The 19,445-nt window shown below is 40.0% G+C and overlaps 1 long non-coding RNA gene across 1 annotated transcript; it reads left to right on the top strand.

Moving 5' to 3' along the window:
* Positions 1 to 5,759: 5,759 nt before the first annotated feature.
* On the top strand, positions 5,760 to 6,300 carry LOC130179381 (uncharacterized). The gene is made up of 2 exons (XR_008829291.1): positions 5,760 to 5,894; positions 5,997 to 6,300. It is a non-coding gene; the product is annotated as an uncharacterized LOC130179381 (long non-coding RNA).
* Positions 6,301 to 19,445: the final 13,145 nt, after the last annotated feature.

Consider the following 19,445-nt stretch of genomic DNA (forward strand, 5'->3'; position numbering starts at 1 on the left):
TGTATGTACAATATATTTCCTAATACAACACTATGCTCTTTACGTCTGTATCTGCATTCCATAAACCATGTCGGCAAAAAAAAACATTTATGTTAGACATTGTGAGACCAAAACCATGTGATCAAACACACATATAACCAAATATTCCATCTATTTACCACATCACATACAATATGAAAGGTTACCAAAAGTACCACTCCTCTCACCTGCACCTCAAACTAGGATGTGAGGCACAACACATTTAAATAAGTTGATAGAGTTTATCAAAATGACAGGCAATTAGACCGGCTCTGACCATGGGTTTGCATGCTAAATGAGAGTCATTTGAGTGGTGGGAGCTATACATGTTATATAAAAGAGAGTGAGAGTTCTGGAGCTCCATTTCTGCTCCTGGACAGCCCTAAATTAAATATCCCCAAAGTCCATTAGGCTAAACAGCCCGAGGAAAGACTTTGTCTCACCACAGAAAAATGACAGTAAACTCAGGCAATCATGCCGCCAATCAATTATGCATGAATTATATTTTTCTTAGACTGTGTAAAATGTCTTATGTTAATTCCCCTAAGTATACAATACCCATTACTTTCGAGGGATGAATCCATATGCATACTGTCTAAATGAGTGTTTTCCCAAAGATTTATCAGCCTCATGCTGCCAACTGAAATGAAAACACTGACACTGAGTTGTGATTCCTCCATATCAACTGTAACTGCAGGGGCCACAGGCAGAGCTCGGAGGCGCTCACTGCAGATAACCTACATGGCTGTAAATCTACTGATAGAAAACATCCCCAGAAACTAAGAAAATATCAAGGTGTGCCAGTAAACTCTTTCATAGAAGCTGCAGCACGTGTTCAGAGGAAAAACAAGATGATGAGACAGAAACAGAGAGAGGATGGGGTGGGAGCGTGGGGGTTTGCATTTTTGACCTGACCTGTCTTGGCTGTAGGCCTGTTGAGCCAGTGAGCAGTGGAGTCCCCAAGGTCCCCATTGTGGCCCAGATCTCTGATAATGACCTCTGTCTGGCCATGATAGTAGAAGACAGGTATTGGCAGACTTGCTGACCAGTGTCAGTGAGGTGCCAATAATTGGTCAGTGTGTTAATAACAAGTAACCCAGTGGCATCTGTAACTGACCAGCCTCTGTGTTAGAGCAGGGACAGTGTCACTCTGTGTGCAGGTTAGTGTGTTAACCTTTGACACTTAAAAAAAAGACAGAGCAGATAACACATTAACATTAAGAATACAATTGATTTCTTTTGTAAAATATAATTCGACATTTCCAAATATTTGCAGCCCCGCTGCACACGCACATGCTTTCACACAGTATGACGAATCGATTATATCTGCATTAATTACTATCTGCTAGAAGCAATTTAGATGGAGATATTAACACACACATGTACAAACAAGGCCTCTTGCTCTCTCCTTTCTAACTTCACTGACAGTTCCTGATGATCCCCCCCAACGGCCCCCTCTTATATTACATGCAACACAATCCACCCTTACACACTAATTTGTTTTCTTTGGCTCTTTTTTCTGTTTTAGTGTGTAACTGAGCCCTTGAATATATACAAATTTAATAGAGCTAATAGAATCATTATCAAATTCAGATCAATATAAATTTAGCCTCTGTGCCCATAAAAGGCAGCAATATTGAAATACAACACTGTCTGCACTCTTTCATTCTTCCGCCTACAACTGACGCTTGCTGCCATCAGACATGAATTACCCGACAGGCACATTACAGCTAATAAGACTCTCACAAAACACCCTTTATTAATGCATGAGAGAGTCTTTGATCCTGGAGAAACTTTCCTAGGGAAAGCAGTAATCACCGTACCTCAGACAACACAATAAGATGCTTCCCATTACCTTGAAAGAGTCAACAATGTGGCTGAGGTCAAATCAACCTGAGCCTGTACGGCATGTCTCCGAGGGGTGGGACAATACAAAGCTGCCAACACTCAGCTTAACAAAGCTGCTTTCCTTTACGGTCCAATCATATTTTTGTCATTTTAACCTAATCAAAATTTTCTGAAAAGCCTAACAGGGAATCAGCCAGCATTTCTAGAATTCATTCATTTAAGGCTATGGATAGCATGTAACACAGAGAATATTAAATGCAACTGATCACAATAATACAGACCACTGGAAGACTTTTCTTGTGCAGCACAGCAACAATAAATATTAGGCTGACGAACATGTCAAGACGCAAGACTGTCCAGTCTCAGGTGTGAAATTATGTAATGGGCATGCTTTATGATGTGTAGCTCATTTCAGTGCATCATTGATCATTTAAGGCACAACATTTTGCATTTTGAGCATTCTTCCTAATTAAGACATTGTCTTATATATTGTGGCCAAACTGTTACGTTTCACGTGGAATAGCAGAGACAAAAAAATCTAAGAGACCCACAGAAATACACGAAAAGATCATTTTGACAATATTTGTTAATAATTTGTAAGCATCACACTCCACAGTAAGTAACACCTACATCTTCCTGTCAGCCACACTGACAGTCAGTTTCCTGTATACTCTTCCACATTGTATTTAGTTTGATAAACTCAAGGAAAGTTAACTTTCCTGATTTAGCAGGAATCAATATTCTGAAAGTCTTTCCATCCTTTCAGCACACTTCTCAGTAACAGTATTAGACCCTCTCACAAATGATCCATTGGAGGAAAATTTTGGTTTAACTTCGATTCCAATAATCTAGATTTTGACAGAGCCTGTCACATTATAAAGTCTGAACATAGTTACAAGAATTGCGAATGATACCTATGATTGAATTTTATTGAAGTGGTCAGCAAGTAGCTCATTCCCCACAGAAAGCCCCGGGGCCTGAAGGTGGTCAGTGGGGAGCAGCTTCACAACATCTCACTACTGTACGACAGACAGTGAGAGGAAGGAAAAGCAGAGGAGAGGACCCCCATTTGAGAGAGGTGCCACTGCAAATTCATGACCTGACTATTTAAGACCAGTGTAATATATTCCCAGTTCTCAGCCAGGATCTGTTGCATTCCTTATACTTCATCATGGCATGTATGAGTTCTCAGCAGTTCTCAACAGTGCACACAGTAGCATACAGAAAGAGCAGTACACACAAGGAGAGTCCGTGGTGTCATTGAAACTGAAGGTACGTAGGTTTAAGAGTGTTTAGTGTCATTTTAAAAATATGATTATATAACACAATGACCATCTATTGTATATACTCTTAATGAGTCTTTAATCATGGCAGTTAATAGTATGTGATAAAGAAATAAAATTAAGAAAGAGAAAGAAGATGAATAAAACCATCTTATCAATGTCTTAGAGCTCTCAGGCCTACTTACAACTTATTCCAAATGTTTAAAATAAAAAGGATAAATTTAAATAAGAAAATATATATGTTCTGAATAAAAGACTATTTTGGAAATGTATTGTTTAAATTTTGCTGTCTTCAGCAAACTACAAAAAAGTGCTCACCAGACTTTCCTGAAATTAGCAAAATGACACTAAACAAAAGATGCTCTATTTTCAGATAAACCCGGTCAGCTGATGGCTGACACTAAAACAAGCACATAAAATTATAGATTTTTCATAGAGAACAGATTTTCCTCCATCGTGACTCCAAAGCTGCAAAGAGCATTTTGTTTTTTGACGCCTACTGCTTGAGCATGCTAATCAACCTAAAGGGTCAGGTCGGGTCAGGTCTGGACAGACACAGCATCCCAAACTGGCCACAACAAATGCAAAGGAACATCTGCTCTCTGTGCGTCACACAAAGCTGTCCCCTCAGAGCCCCTCACAGCCCTCAAGAGCCTGGGAACGGCTCAAAGTCAAGGGCAGCCTCCACAGTCCAAATGCTGACTGGACACTGCAACAGTCTCTCACAGTGCTCGGGAAACTGTCACACTGCTGAATGAAATATTTATATTTGCAACAGGAGCAAATTAGACTTCAAAGACATAGTTCTAAACTGCTACTGGATTTCATTATAATCGCCACAAAGTTCAAATTAATTATTTAAAAAACAAAAAGTTTTGTTTTGTTTTTCTTCTGTTGATAAGTGAAGGTATAAAGAAATATTGAACTGTGGCCAACAATGATATAAAAAAAAACAAAAAAACTGGGATGATAAGCCAAGCTGCTAAGGTCCAGGGTGTGGGTGTGGTAATCTGTTTGAAAGAGTAACCTTTGAATATGCAGTTACTACATTACACACACAATGCCCTGATGACAGAGAGATTACCCCTATACACTTTCACGCTCTGTCTTTGGCACCATCAACCATCAAATGATGTCAATAGTTGGATCAATATCATGGGATGTCTCAGTTTTCCCTGCAGCAAATGAAGAGCATTATACAGATCCTCATGGGCAGAGCTCTTACCACACTTCCAGGGGCTACACTACGTAGTGTACTGTGCTGCTGCTGCTGAAGGACAGCTGATGTATGTCTCCTCTCCTACATCACCACATGTATGCCACATTTCCCCTGTCTGTCTAATGTGCTGCTGATCTACACCTGCTGGGCCCAGGGTTGCATAGGTATACGCTGTACGCTGACAGCATCAATCACTCAGCAGGCCTTATTATTGCCATTTAAAATACATTTAAAACGATTCGCTGGAGCCACTGTCCAACGCGGCAGGGATGCAATGATACTGATGCGTTACTGTGAAGAATGTTTCACAGATGTGGCTTGGTCGGGAACAGCCGGACACCTTTGTGCTCCATTTTTTGCAAAAGTCTTTTTAATCAAGCGTCGTCATTAAAAGTAAGTAAGTAAAAGTTATTTGGTTTCCCCCTACAGAAATACTGCATTCACACCAAAGACACCAGCCCATCTTAACAGCATCTCAATGTCAGGGAAGCCGGCCAGCCCATTGTGGAGTAATCTATAAGACAGGACTCAGCTTCAGAGAACTGATACATGCTCCTGAGCTCACAGGTGAGCTTAGTAATAGACACAGTCACTCTAATTCTCCTTCAATTCTCACCTAAAATTGAAAGCTGCCAAATGCTGCCTTAATTACATACTACCCAATCAGAGCTTAAGTGTAACCTTTTGCACCCCTCCCACAACCACCACCACCACCACCCCACCCAATCTTCTCCTTTCCCCCCTCTGTCTCTCTCTCTTCTACTCTGAATGAAGAGCGAATGTTATGTGTCCCTCCTGAGGTCCCCATATATTTCACTTGGGGAGTAAACAGTTCTGGAGGATATGAGATGTATATATTATGTATATAGTAAGCAAGTGTGAGATTTAAGGAGCAACCTGCTTGGTCAGCACGGAGTGTGCTGAAAATGCAAGCAGATCAAGGAACGAGCAGGGTTATGGATCTCCCCTTGTATGTAACTGGGCAAGGTCTATTGACCCAAATTTAATTATTTTAGCCTCCGCCCATTCCCTTTCCCCTTTCTGTCCCCTTTACAGTGACATGCATCTCCTTCTGTAGAACATGTTTTTCTTAATGTCTAGTGTGAGCTAGTTTACACTCAAAGGTCAATTAGCATGCAAACTCTGATGATCTTGTTTTGTTTTTTAGTGCTAGAAGACATCTCATAATTATAAACTCAAATTTAAAATTTTGCTCCGAAAATCAAATATCTAATGCATGTGTAATCTTAAGTATTTTTACAAAACTATGACTTGAATAAATATCAGTTCCCCCTCTATTGGTCCTTCTGTCTTTCACGGATGCTTCACTACAGTAAATTAAAGGCATCTCCTCTGGGCGGACGAATAAACCAGGGAAGTCTGAAGGCAACCACAGTAGACACGCAGCTATTTTCCATCCTCTCTAATCACATGATCAGGGTGTCGGCAACACATCCTCAGCGCAGGGAGGGGCCAAACAGCGCTCAGCTCACCACCATTTTGTGTGGGTACCTGGCTCCTTTTGTGTGAGTACCTGGCTCATTTGTTTACCTGCATAAGTGTTAATATTTTACAACAGGTCAAGTGTCATTTGTGACATGTTTCACTCGGTGTGTTTTCTGTAACAGTGAATGCATGATGGGCACGTTGCTAAAGGAGCGTAAGCGGATGCTGCAGACAAAACATCACAGGGTATCAGTGTGCCCCGACTGCAGCCCATTCTGGATTTCATGTCGTGTATTTTCTTCCTCTCTCCTTTCTCCTGGCTGTGCTCCCGACAGACCCCTCTCCTCTCTGCCATCCGATGTGTGAGGCGCATATGGTGCAGTGAAATTGCTGTCTGCGAGAGCATGCCTCTGCCTGTCCAGACTTCATCAGAGGGATTAAAGAATGGGATGGAAAAAAAAATCAAAATAAAATGATGATAGCGGGGCTGTGGCTTTTCTCTCTTTTTTGTCTACACCCCACACTTCCCCCACCCCCTCCTCTGTTTTAAGTAGAGTGGAACATCAGATGACAGAGAAGGCTCTCTTGCTGGGGTGCAATGGTTTGCAGGGAAAGGTTGCCCCGATGGTGAGCTGCAATGGGTTTATTTGGCTCTGACAAGGACTCACTACAAGGAAAACCACATTACAGACAGCACTGTTCCTCCCTCTCTCCAACCAGTGAAGTTCACTTAAAAGCTGCATCCAATTAAAAGAGAAGTGACTCAGAGGTGCAGCAGCAGCTTTCTTTTATGATTACTTAACCATCCTTCTCTGATGGGTTCGCTTTTTTAAATAACATAAACAAACAAAACACAAAATGTGTGGTAGGACACATTTTGCCTCGGGGTGGGGTGTTATACGCTATGTTGGGGATTTTGGGGGCAAAGGAGAGAGGAGAGTGGAAAGATTGCGGGATATTAAGGAGTAATGGATGTCACACCAGGCCCCTATAACAAATTCTCATATGCTTTCATCATGGCTCGATATGAGACTGATGAAGGGAACAGGTCATTACTTGGTTTCCTAGTACTGTTATTACCAAGAAACAGTAAATAGTTATTGCTATGTTTATCATCCTGAAAGATAGCTATTACAGAGCAAGCCAGCACAATCTCTTTTTTTCTTACTATAATGAATCATCAAATTATAGTGCATAAGTGGAAACTGTTAAAAAAATATATTCTAATGATGTACAATATTATTCTGAGTCTAACAGCTTTAACAGTTTTTAATAGTTCTTTGATAGCAGGAAAAAATATTGAAAATATTATATAAGCTAAGAAAGTGATAAATATTTTAAGATGCAAGGGACACTGGGCAGATGCTTTATATTGTTAAAAGTTACATTTTAAGAAATCTAGAAAGGATACAGCTTGTGTCAATTCAACATAGAGATAAGGTCTCTCTAACATGCATGCAGATGTGGTTTTATAGTGATCCTCCTAAATTCAAGTAAATAGGGATATATTCCAAGGTTTATTCTAGGATTTGCCAGACACTAGATCTGGCCCTGTATTTGAGACACCAAAAAAAAAAAAAAAAAAAAAAGCAATCTTGACATCTTGCCCAACTAGCAGATAATATTTGCTGTTCAGAGACTGGCTTTCTTTTGTTCCAGGTTTTTATAAACCCAAGACATTTGAAATTTAAACCCAGTTCAAGAAATATTATTTGCCACAGGGCAAGGTAAATCTCTTGGCGGGGCCTTTCAAAGGGTTGCCCTGGGTTTGTTTACAATTGATCTTATTTAAAAGTGGATTTTTTGTTTTACTTTTCAAAGACATACTTTCTGCCATGATCTTGTAGGTCAAAGGAACGATGAATGTTATTTTTCCAATTGGAGCAAAACAAAAAAAAGAAAAAGAGTGAAATAATCAGAAGATAATAATAGAGAAAGCCCTGTTGTGCCACTGATTCTTCCCAGCTCTCCAACTTGCAAATGTAAAATAGAAAACACATGCAAGATAACATCTCTGCTTATAGAAAAAAGTTGAAGAAATACACCGCTGGTGAGAAAGCAAATAAATACAATTTGAACTGCCTGAAAAAATTTCATTCTTGTGATTTACTGAAATATGAGTTGCATCACCAAATATGGTAGAAAAAAAATTCAATCGTTACTACTACTAGTGTGTGCAAGTGTAAACGTGTGTGTGTGTGTGTGTGTGTGTGTGTGTGTGTGTGTGTGGGTGTGTGTCTGTCTGTGCATCGCTGTGTTGCACAATGAAAAGAAAATGACCTAAAAGCTGCATAAACCAGCTGTTTCCTCATTGTTTAGGGAAGCAGTCTACAATTTTCATTCACCCTTCTTCCTCAGAGGGAACAACTGACCTGACAACTGACCAATCCCCATAAAGCACAGGGGGGTGGGGTGGCGAGAGAGTGAAAGAAGGGGGGAGAGAGGAGAGGATGAGCACCCCTCCGCCTGCCCTAATGAACCAAGCTCCTTCATCTTTGACAATTATTGTATTTTAACAAAATCAGTGGTGTACGCTGAGCCAATAAATCATTATTAATCTCCATTCTGTACATGAACTTGAACTTGCTTCAATTTACTAGAACTTCAGCAGAGGCTCCCATGTGCAAGGTGGGGAAAAGAAGAAAAAAAAAAGAGGTGGAGAAAGACGGGGACAGAAGTTCTAGCCAGAGACTATCCTCCAGGGCTGGGACCATCCTTCTCCTGCTCAGACAGGCCATGCTGGAGGAGGAGGTCACAGGCCGAGTCGGTTTAAAGCTTGCTGGTCCTGGGGAACAAGACAGACAAGCAGAGGGCACAGCAGCAGGGACGCCCCTGTAAAGACCCCTTCATCTGGACTACACCTGGGGGAGCCCATGGGCCACCCAGCTCGACAGAACAGCACAGCAGCTACTTCACAACACACACACTCATATACAGAGCAGTATGATTGAATGTGAATCTACGTCAGTGTGTGAACAGAATTTTTAACACTTCTCACATGATAAAATTTGAGTAAATTAATACAAGCAGTTACTTATCTAGGACAGGAGAAAAATATGGTGAATGTTGGACAAACAAACTGTACACATGGGGAATATATTTGATAACATTTTATGTGGTGACTGTTGATGCCCCTCATTTATTTTTGATGGACAAAACTTTTTATTTATTTATTTTTTTACTATTCTTCTATGAAATGTCCAAATCTCATACCTTTTACTGACTGAAACATTAAGTCTCAGAATGAACAACAAATGATTTAAATTAAGATTCTACAATTATGAATATGTTGAGCAAAGATTTGACTATATTACCTCTTGCATTGAATTGTTTCTTCTTGAACCGAGACTTTTCCGAATGTGTGTGTTCTGCAAGACAAATGCTCATATCTCCCCGAAGTGTTCTTAACAATGCTGATCTTAATTCAACCACCTGTTTAAACTGCAACGTTTACCTTTGGCTTTTGTCATTTTAATTTCCTGCACATTTAAAGACTTATTTTAAGTGAAAGTTGGTTTTAATTAATCATATACTTCATTTCCAACAAAAAGTACCATGGTTTTGTTTTTAAACTTTTACAATTAGAATAGATCCAGGAAGCTCTGGCAGGACTGCAGCACTATACCAACATATAAGAGGGCCCAGGCCACAGCTAACATTTTAAATTACATCTCTGTCTATTGTGTCTTCCTTGAGCTTATGAGAGGCTCCCTGGGGCACCTCCATTTTCCCAGAAACTCCCTCCAAGGCTCTTCAGGTTAACATGCCCAGTTTGACTATTAGATCAATAGTTGTAAATGACTTCATCATACCAAAGAGGCAACTTTCTGGACAGAATTGGTCCCACAGTTGCAACTTGACAGGCTTGTGGTGTGGGGAAGTCCAGTGACGTTACAAATCTAATGTTTCTCCAAAAATGTACCAGAGAATAACAACAAATAAATGATCAAACTGGCATTAAATTTCACATAATTTGCACATTTTATTGTAAATCAAAATACGTATTTAGAAGATTTTAACAACTTTCAAAAAAGTGATCCTGATCCAAGTTTAGTTGCAAAGAGGGAGTGCTGTGCTCAGCTACAGTAGCTGTGAAGAGAGGTGAAAAATCCTCATTGATATCACACGGCCTTTCTGCACCTCTTTTGTTCTTATGGGATAAGGGGTGATGTCAGTTCACTCCCAAGCCTCCCTAAAATGCCCCCAAAGCCTGCCTGACTCCTGAGTGGGTGTGTGTGTAATCGGTCCTGGCAGAGTGCTGGTTAATGGGGGGCACAGGGCCATGGGTTGGAGATGTATTCATGTGCGTGGCGTGGCGCCTGGACCCAGGGTGACACTTCTTCATTCCTGCCGCCTCAGGCCAGGATTAGGATTGCGGCCAGCCTCACAAAGCCAGCCGTAATGCAAAATCATTTTCATATTAACCTCGTCTCTCCTCTCTGGGCCTGACAGTGGACAGGCCTGCTCTCTTTGGTGCTCAAATTATCCTCAATTACCGGGGAAAGGCCAGGCGAGGGGACGTCACCTAACCTTCACCATCTGTTAGGTTCAAAGCTTTAGCAGTCAGCCAGCCCGCCTGTCTCCTGCCTCCCCTGACCTTTCCGCCTCGGCCAGCTCCTGCTCTATACGCCTTTCACCTCCCCCCCACCCCCAACTCCCCATGATAGCCCAGCCCTCTCTGGACACAGCTGGGAAGTGCATGTGCACACATCACATTAAGGGGGAAAAGGTTATGTCACGCTTCTTCAGCAAAGATATGAATATTCAAAACTATGCACGGACCAAGGCAAAAGCTGTGTCAAGACATAGGTTAAGTCAGCCTCAAAAGGATAAGCCAATACATTTGAATTGAGTGTTGCTTTTATTGGTTGTGAAATTCAAATAATATTAAAAAGGTATTAACAATACAAATTTTCATTTGTTATTGTTTATTGTATTTAAATACTCACAGACAATAAGATATATTTACAGATGATTTGAATATAAGAAATTTGACTGCATAAATATTGAGAATTTAATTTTAAAACATTGGGCCACTAAAGATTATGTTTTTGTGTATTATTGTTCAAATTTCTGCAAATAATGGCTAGTTTTGGTTTTATTTTTGGTAAATTCAATTAGTGCCTTTATACAAGATTTATTTTATTATTATTTGTTATTATTTATTTATGACACTTGATTTTGCTTATATAATATGCTGGGGGATGTTTATTTGTGAAAGTATTTTTTCTAGTGCCTAAAATGTTAAAATGTTATTTTCTGTTTTGTGCTTTTATTTAGCTTTCTCTTACATATACTGCAAAAGTTGGCTTTAATTAAACATTCATCTATATTTGAGTTTGTGCTTGTGAAATATTGAAGAGCTCCTATTTCTCCTATAGTGAATGCACCTCTTAATAATGCAGGTAGTGTTTTCTGTTTGTTTTGAGCCAGTGTGTTTTAGCAGTTCCACTGTGTCCATTTGGATTTTCCAGTCTGTCTGGCCACTCAGGAGGCCCCCTTTCTCAGGTCATCTGGCAGGACCTGATGGCTCTGAAATAACTTTTAATAAGTCTGCTAAATAATAGATGAAGTGTTGGCTAAAATCAAGCAGGGAGGAGCAGGGCTGAGGACAGCAGGCTGCAGAGACAGACAACAACCAGGTCCCAGGCACTTCCCTCGCTGCCATCATCATCATCATCAGCAGCAGCAGCAGCAGCAGCAGCAGCAGCAGCCATGTTCAGTCTCCTACCTCACCTCCTCTCCAGACCCAGACTCTCTGGGGTCAAGGGTCGTGGACTTGACCTTGTTGCCCCCAAGAGAATGTTCACTTGGTTTGGGGTATAATTTGGGATTTATTCGGCAGGAGGCCCTGTCTCAGGCAACATTATGCCTCATTATCCCCGGGTCCTGTCTGTTCACAGGGCACAGCCCAGAGCAGACGCATCAACACTCCATTTTACTTACACCTTCACAATCCTACAATCAATACCTCCAACTGACAACATTATTCATTTAAATGCGTCTCAACTGCCCTGAATAGAAGATGATTATCAGTCAACATTTACTTTAAAATTCAGGCCATATGGAAAAAAAAAGAAAATAAAGCAAAAAAAGTGCTATTCAGACATCCATTAGGTGTAATAGCCTACATCAACAGATACATATAAATATAGGCCAGGGTAAATAACTGTAATTAACACAAAAAATAAACTACGAATTGATTTTATATTAATTGCAGCAACAGAATCAAAACCTAATCTTTAAAAAAAAAAATCTGTGATTTAGAATTCATCTAATTTAAAATTAAAGTTGTTTCAGTTTGTTTGAATATTGATTTTCCTAAAATTCATTTTCAGTTTCACCTCAGTCCAGATTCTTATCAAAATCATAGATGTGAAATTTGAAATTGAATCTTAATTTAATTGATTTATTTTGATTTATTTTATTTTATTTTTTCGGTTTCAAGAGTTAGATAGGCTCTATTTTTTCATGTTAAAAATGTTATTTCATAGAAGCTAGAAATGAGCTTCTAAATTTAACTCAAAATATGCTTTCATTAACCAAAAAGGCCTAAATGAACTAGATTTTACAAATTCTTGTCACTTACTGTATAAACTGGAGCGACATCTTTGAGATGCAGGCTGAAAAAGAGTGATCATTTCTATTATGTGTGCTCACTCTAAGTGGGTCCCTGTGGAGGACAATTTTGGAGAGATCTTTCCTGATAAGAAACAAGCCCTGCATGCATTAATATTACATTAGACCCAGTATATCACAGAACCATCTGCTCAGTCAGGTAGAGAGCTTTTCATTGACATCTCCTTATCATGTTAATATTACACTCACCAAAGAAGTCTACATCATGAGAGAGAGAGAGAGAGAGGGGGGGGGGGGGGGGGGGGGGGATCCAACAAAACGTGCAAAATTACAGAATATTCTTATGAGAAGTCTAAAAGGAGGAACAGACAATAAAATGGTTATTTAGGTCACATAGTCACTGTAATGCTCAAGAAAGAGACAAATGCCGCAGGAAAGGCGTCGTTTGCGTGTGTGAGTGTGTCTCGGTCGAAAATATGACATGCATGGCCAGTCACACACGTGCACACACACACGCACGCATACATATACACACACACAAACACGCGCGCGCGCGCACACACACACACACACACACATACAGAGCGACTCCTCTATGCCGGCAGCAGGAGGGTGCAAATCTCCAGCGAGAGGGAGACAGGTGCAAGGCTCTCCCCTCTATACAGTAGCTTAAATGCATTTTAAGTCCATTCTTAACACACACACTCCCCCTCTTATTTCAGTCAGATTTTTCTTGTCGGTCCTGTGCTTTTGTTGGCTCGCCTCTGCGCTTTGGCTGTGTGCGTACGTGTTTGTGGGCGTTTTATTATATTTTAATGTCAGACAAAAGACAGAGGCCAAAAAAAAAAACTCATAGGGTATCTATTATTATTTTATAATATAAGACTGAATGTAATATTTTAATGATTGTCTTTTCTCGTGTTTGGGGTTGGGTTTCTACTCTCCAAGCTGTCGGGCACGGTGCCATCCTCCTCCAGAATTAACCAAATAACGCTCCTCTAAACACGTGTCAGGTTCACAAAAGGCGGAGCGCTTTTTTAAAGGCAGACTGGGAGGCCAGGAGGCGGACGTGTGCTTGTTTCTGTGCCAAAGTTTGTCACTCTCATTTGAATGTGAATGGTATTTACCACTGAGAGCTGCTTATAAGGACCCCGTGTCCACAATACACAACCTCCTTTCCTGAAGGATTTTTCAATTAGCGCCACCCTCCCTCCCTTTCTGAACTAATCGGGCCTAATTAGGCTTTATCGCGGGGTAATAGCTTGCATTAATTGCCTCGCGGGCCAACTGTTGAGGAATTTGGCGAGTGATCCAATTGAAACTGACAAGTTTATTCCGTCTATTTAATATTCATTATATTCTAATAGGACACTTGTTAGCATGAATACAACAATTAGGCCCAACAAGCAACAAGGTAGGCCTGCGCTTTATTTTGTAATCCTACTTATGGAAAAAAAAATTGGTTCACTATTTTGGAACAGGATTTTTCTTAATAAATTATATCAATATAAATTCATATAATAATATTAATTACTCCACAAAGAAAGAGAAGCACACGTTTTTATTTTACTCACAACTCATATGTTATTTTTGTATAGCCTGGACACGTTCACAGATTACTGTAATTTAAGATACAGGCCTACTGTTTATGCTTTGCCAGAGCGTCACCATCAAAAAATATATAATTTTCTAGTTTTTCTATCATTATATCAAAGTCTAACTCTGGATATAAGCTAAAGCAACCTGGCTTCATTTCACTATTCTGCAGGGTTTTTTTTTTTTAGCTGAATTGGCAAACAAATCATATTGGGACCTGCCACAATCAGACTTTTCATCTACCTGAGTTTGTTTTCAAGTTTCAACTCTAAACATCATTTATTTATCCCCCACCTTAGTCTCAAGCCCCCCTCTTTCCTCGGAAAAAAGAAATAATAATGTTTATTTAGTGCTCATTATTAAGAGTTACTCTCAGTCATTCAAAGACCAAAGGGATTTCAAACATGACATCATAGTTACTGCAGGAACTGACATATCGTACAGAGGATAGGGCCTGTAGTCTTACATAGACAAAATGGATGTGCAACAAAAATAGAAACCTGAAACATCAATGCAGGATGTAAATGTATCTACTCACGAGAATGTTTGATCATTAATCAATTAACATTTGTGAAACAAAATAGTCCGTGTTTCGAAAAAAAAACGGAAGATCAAGGCAGCGGAGCCACCACCACGACATTTAGAAAAGAGCAAAACAAATAATTAATTACCTGCATGTTTCTATTTATACTGGTTACAGTAAACTATTATCCATCTACCCCCTTCCCTCTCCCTGTGCCATCCTATCCATGAAGGGCAAAGATGGGCCTAAATGTGAAGCAGGTCTGGACAGCAGACAGAGTCTGGATGGAGGTTAGTGTGGATGCAGTGGGGGGTAAACCCGCCCCAAGTTTAACCCCCTTTTGATTCCTACACTACACATCACTTACAGGCTAACTTATTCCAGGCTGAATATTTTATAGGCCCCACCAGCTGAAACCATCTTCAGGCTGATGTGTTATGTAAATATAAGGCCCGTTTAGCTACAATTCACAAAATGCCTTCCTGGAAATACATTTTTTAAATGAATCTCAGTTTTGACTTAATGAATCTCACCAACTGGAGGTTTCCGACAGGCAGACCCCTCACTGAACGAATCAGAGGAATACAGCTAATTTATAATCGCGACAGATTCATCACGTGATCAACGTGAACAAATGTTACATGCTACAAATAGAAAATAATAATTCCTAGAAAAATATCCAAGAGCCAGAGAGGCAGTAGGTACTTGTCCTCACCACAAGAGCCGGTGAGCATCACTCACTCTGCGCAGGGTGTCACAGCAGTCACATGGAGGCATATGGCTCTCAGCTGCCACCCCCCTCCCCGCATTTGAACCCCCAACCAGCTCCGGTGAAGTTCAAGGTCTCTGCAGCCAGTGACCATTAACAGAAGCGGAGGACACAGACAGCAGCGCCTTCTGTCTGGATGCCTCTGACTGTCCCAGATATTCCACTTAAAAACAATACAAGTATGTCGTTATTGAAATGTATTTGATATTGCAACGAGACAATTATAATAATAATAATTATTGTTTTTATAATGATTATTATTATTATTGTTGTTACTGATGTTATTATTAATTATTATTATTATTATTATTATTGTTAAATAATTAGTTCATATTTGTGAGGTTTGTTCAGGCATTTGATGGTTTCTAGTTGAAACTGATCTGTCAATATTCACAGTTACCGGGGATTTAGACAAAACACCGGTCAAATTCAAATGAAATGCATCACTGCGAATTTTAAGAACTCAGCGTAGAAAAACAAAGTTTCATTTGCTCTTCAATCTCACGTTGTTTACCAAACATAACTGTGTGGCGCATTTCATAAATACAGATGAATGGCTCATATGTGCCTCAGTTGTCCCAGTGAAATTTTCTACACACTGATTTAACGACAGAATCACTGACTTTTCTTTCTTGAAGCTAAAAAGTTATCACGCAGAGATCAGGGCCGTAATAACACACATATTTTTTTCCTTTACTCCAAACAACAAAAAGCTTTGGCCACACACTACTTCTGTTATGAACCTAGTTATTATTGTAATTATTATTACTTCAAATAAAAAATTGTAAATCCACAACATAACAGAGGTGAGAATCAGTAGCTACTGGCTGGCTTTAGAAGTAACTGGACTTAATTAACGCCCAATAAACGGCGAGAAATGTTAGATGCCATGTTTAAAGGGGACGCAGTTATCTGCTCCTAAGGGATTATTTACAAACCATTTGGTAAAAGTTACAGTAAACGCCTGTTTCTGTTTATATGTTTCTTAGTTGAACGCCAATTAATTATGTAATTGCGATGTAATACGTGGAGTTTTACGATGGCCTGTTCAGGAGAATGAGACACACTGAGGAGTTTGTCTTTGCCATTATGAAACTCCTGCTCTCAGGACTGATCCCTGATCACTTGATTTTGTATTAATTGGAACAGGAAGGTCACCATTTCTCATAGATTCCTGTCCTGGTCTGCACATTAGATGCCAAGTTTATGACTCCAAAGTCATGTGATTTCAGAAAAGAAACAAACATGCAGTTTCTCTAAGTTTCATTATGAATGTAATTTATCAAAGTTTGTATATATTATGAACAAGCATATATCTGTATCTATATCTATACATAGGTCTATCATTTTTTTCTAATACACACACATCACTGCATCAACATGAATAGAATAAAGGATTACATCCAACGTTATAATAAATTAAGTTGAACTAATTAATGAAATTTGTTTAAGGCACTTTGATGGATGAAACAATGTAATCAGTTCATTGAAGTTCAAGATAGTCAGATCATGTGGAAATATGTGTGAGATCAAAAATGGCCATACTCCATACTGACGGGTCACCTAAACTCTTTCCCTTTTGTTTTTTACTTAAAATTGAAGACAGACCATATTCACTTGAAAAAAAAGGAGACAGAGAGAAAAACAAGAACATGAAAATGAGAATGAAGATGCAATCGATACAAAGAGGAAGAAGAGAAGGAGCAGTGTAGAAGGTTATGAAGCAATATCATCAGATGGATAGATGCAGCCAGTGGATGATAGGTGGTCCCAGGTGTCTGTAATGACATCAGAATGGGAGAGACCCTGCATCTGCATAGTGGAAGAGATCCTGTTTCCTCAGAAAGTCTCTTCATGAGAGACAGGTCACGGCCAATAGCCTCTCTCTGACACATAATTGGTAATATTGATTATAGGTTATCATATGCTGCGGGCCATTTGTAAGATAATGCTTCTGGGGTTAATTTGTCAGCCATTAACCTTTTGGACTGGTGGGTATGTATGTGTAAATTAAGTTTAAAACAACTTCTAAATGTATCAACTAGCCTGATCACCTCAGGATCATCTCATCTAATAAGTGAAATGCTAACATATTTAAGTTATATTACAGTGCATCACCATACATGAGGACAGCCTCAACACATTTGACAGGTGGGTACTTGAGCAGAAAAATGTTAAGATTTCTGAAAGACCATCACGCTCTCCAAATTAACCCCCCGCCCCCTCCTCAAAGCTCCAAGAGCAACACCTACCATAAATTCTTGTGCTGACCCTTTGGAAAAATATCTCCTCATCTAAAAATGAGAGTGACATTTACAGGAAACACCTTTTCCTCTTCTCAAATCCATGAAGTAGCTGCTTCCCTATATGCCTGCGGGACTTTGAAAGTTGATCCGGTCTGTCAATCCAAACTAATGGACAAGGGAAAACTAAAGAAAAAAACAACTGAAGCCTCCGTGTGATATCAATGTTAGATTATTTTGCTTAAATTATCTGAATATGATGAATTGCTGTTGAGTGGTAGTAAATATGATTATATAAACAGAATAAACCAACAATCTTACAGGAAACTATCAAGTCACTATATTAACTAACTAATGCATCATTACATTAACAGTTACAATGTGTCATTAATAAAACCCTAAACATATATTGAAATGTAGGAACTAGTATTTGTTGTAAATGTTGATAACTATGAGTTTACTAACCATTACTGCCTTTGAGAAAATATAAATGAATATCTCTATTTTTATGAATTTATTATTTTAAAAACTGCAACATTTCAGTAACCACTTCAGGGTAAAAAAGTAACAACGTTGCAGAGCAGTCAAACAGATTTAACTGCTTCAGAATCATCACAGTTTGCCACATATTTTGGTTTTTATCTCAGCAAGGAATAACACATCAAATACACAAAATCACAGAAAAGAGAAAAGCTGTAACCTTTGAGAAAGTCGATCAGAGGCGATCAGAGGTGTAGAAGCACCTAGTACAGCCCAGAGCAGTAAAGACAACCCACTTCAACTTCAAAAACATGACATTTGCCACCTCAGAGCATAAAACGTGTCTCTCCAACTCTACACCTGTAAACCCACACAATGTAGATCAAGAGGGAAACCAAGCTATTCTCACCCCAGCAAACACTAATAAAAGTTACTCGGTAATGGGTGTGCGTGCACGTGAGTACTGTCTTGTGTACGGTGTGTGTGTGTGTTAGTGCGAGAGAGAGAGAGACGGAGAGAGAGAGAGGGAGAGGGAGAGATGGAGGGAGGGAGGGAGGGAGTGAGAGAGAGAGTGTGAAAAAGTGAAAGCATGAGTGAGTGCTGGTCAGCAAATCAGTCAGTCAGCAAAGCTCTGTTGACAAAGTGAAACAGAGCAGGGCAGGTCCTCAGAAAAGGAAGGCACAGGTACCTGTTTGGAGCAGTCCGGGGATCAGCGGGATCAGCCCTCCAGCCCTTGGCATGCATTAATTATCCTCTAGAAAGACGGGTGCTCTATAGGCTCGCTCCTGACCTGGCACTCCTACTGTCCCACAGTCAAAGAAAAGGATGGATGGAGAGGAGCAAGGGAGAAAGAGGAAGAGAAATGGGAAACGAGTAGAGAAGGAGGGAGAGAGGGAGAGAGAGAGAGAGAGAGAGAGAGAGAGAGAGAGAGAGAGAGAGAGAGAGAGAGAGACAGAGAGAGAGAGAGAGAGAGAGAGTCAGATCCACTGCTGCCCTGACACCATGACTGGTCCACGTGAGATTGATCACACACTCGCACTCACACACGCTGAGGCCTCTGCAGTGACAGGGGGGATCTGCCAAGGAGTAGCATGCTTTGTCTAGCCTGGGGACACGCATACGCAGACGCACGAATGGCCACATGCACATGCACGCACTTGCATGTTAGAGGCGCATACAGACACGTGCACACACTGATACAGACAGACACACGGACACAAACGTGGCCTATGACTCAATGACATGAGTTTTAGCTACAATCAAAGCTTTTTAAAATAAACCCAATCTTTTGACTACAACTGGACTCAACATACCTACTGCTACTACTTCTCATTCTGTCATCCAGGCTATGAAAGGGATTTGGTGTTTGAGAAGCCCTCATTAGCATTAACTGGCTGCCCCTGCACATCTGTTCAGTAGTCTAATGCCTGTTAGGTTGCGG

This window comes from Seriola aureovittata, chromosome 1 (assembly GCF_021018895.1).
Source record: "Seriola aureovittata isolate HTS-2021-v1 ecotype China chromosome 1, ASM2101889v1, whole genome shotgun sequence".
Taxonomy (NCBI): domain Eukaryota; kingdom Metazoa; phylum Chordata; class Actinopteri; order Carangiformes; family Carangidae; genus Seriola; species Seriola aureovittata.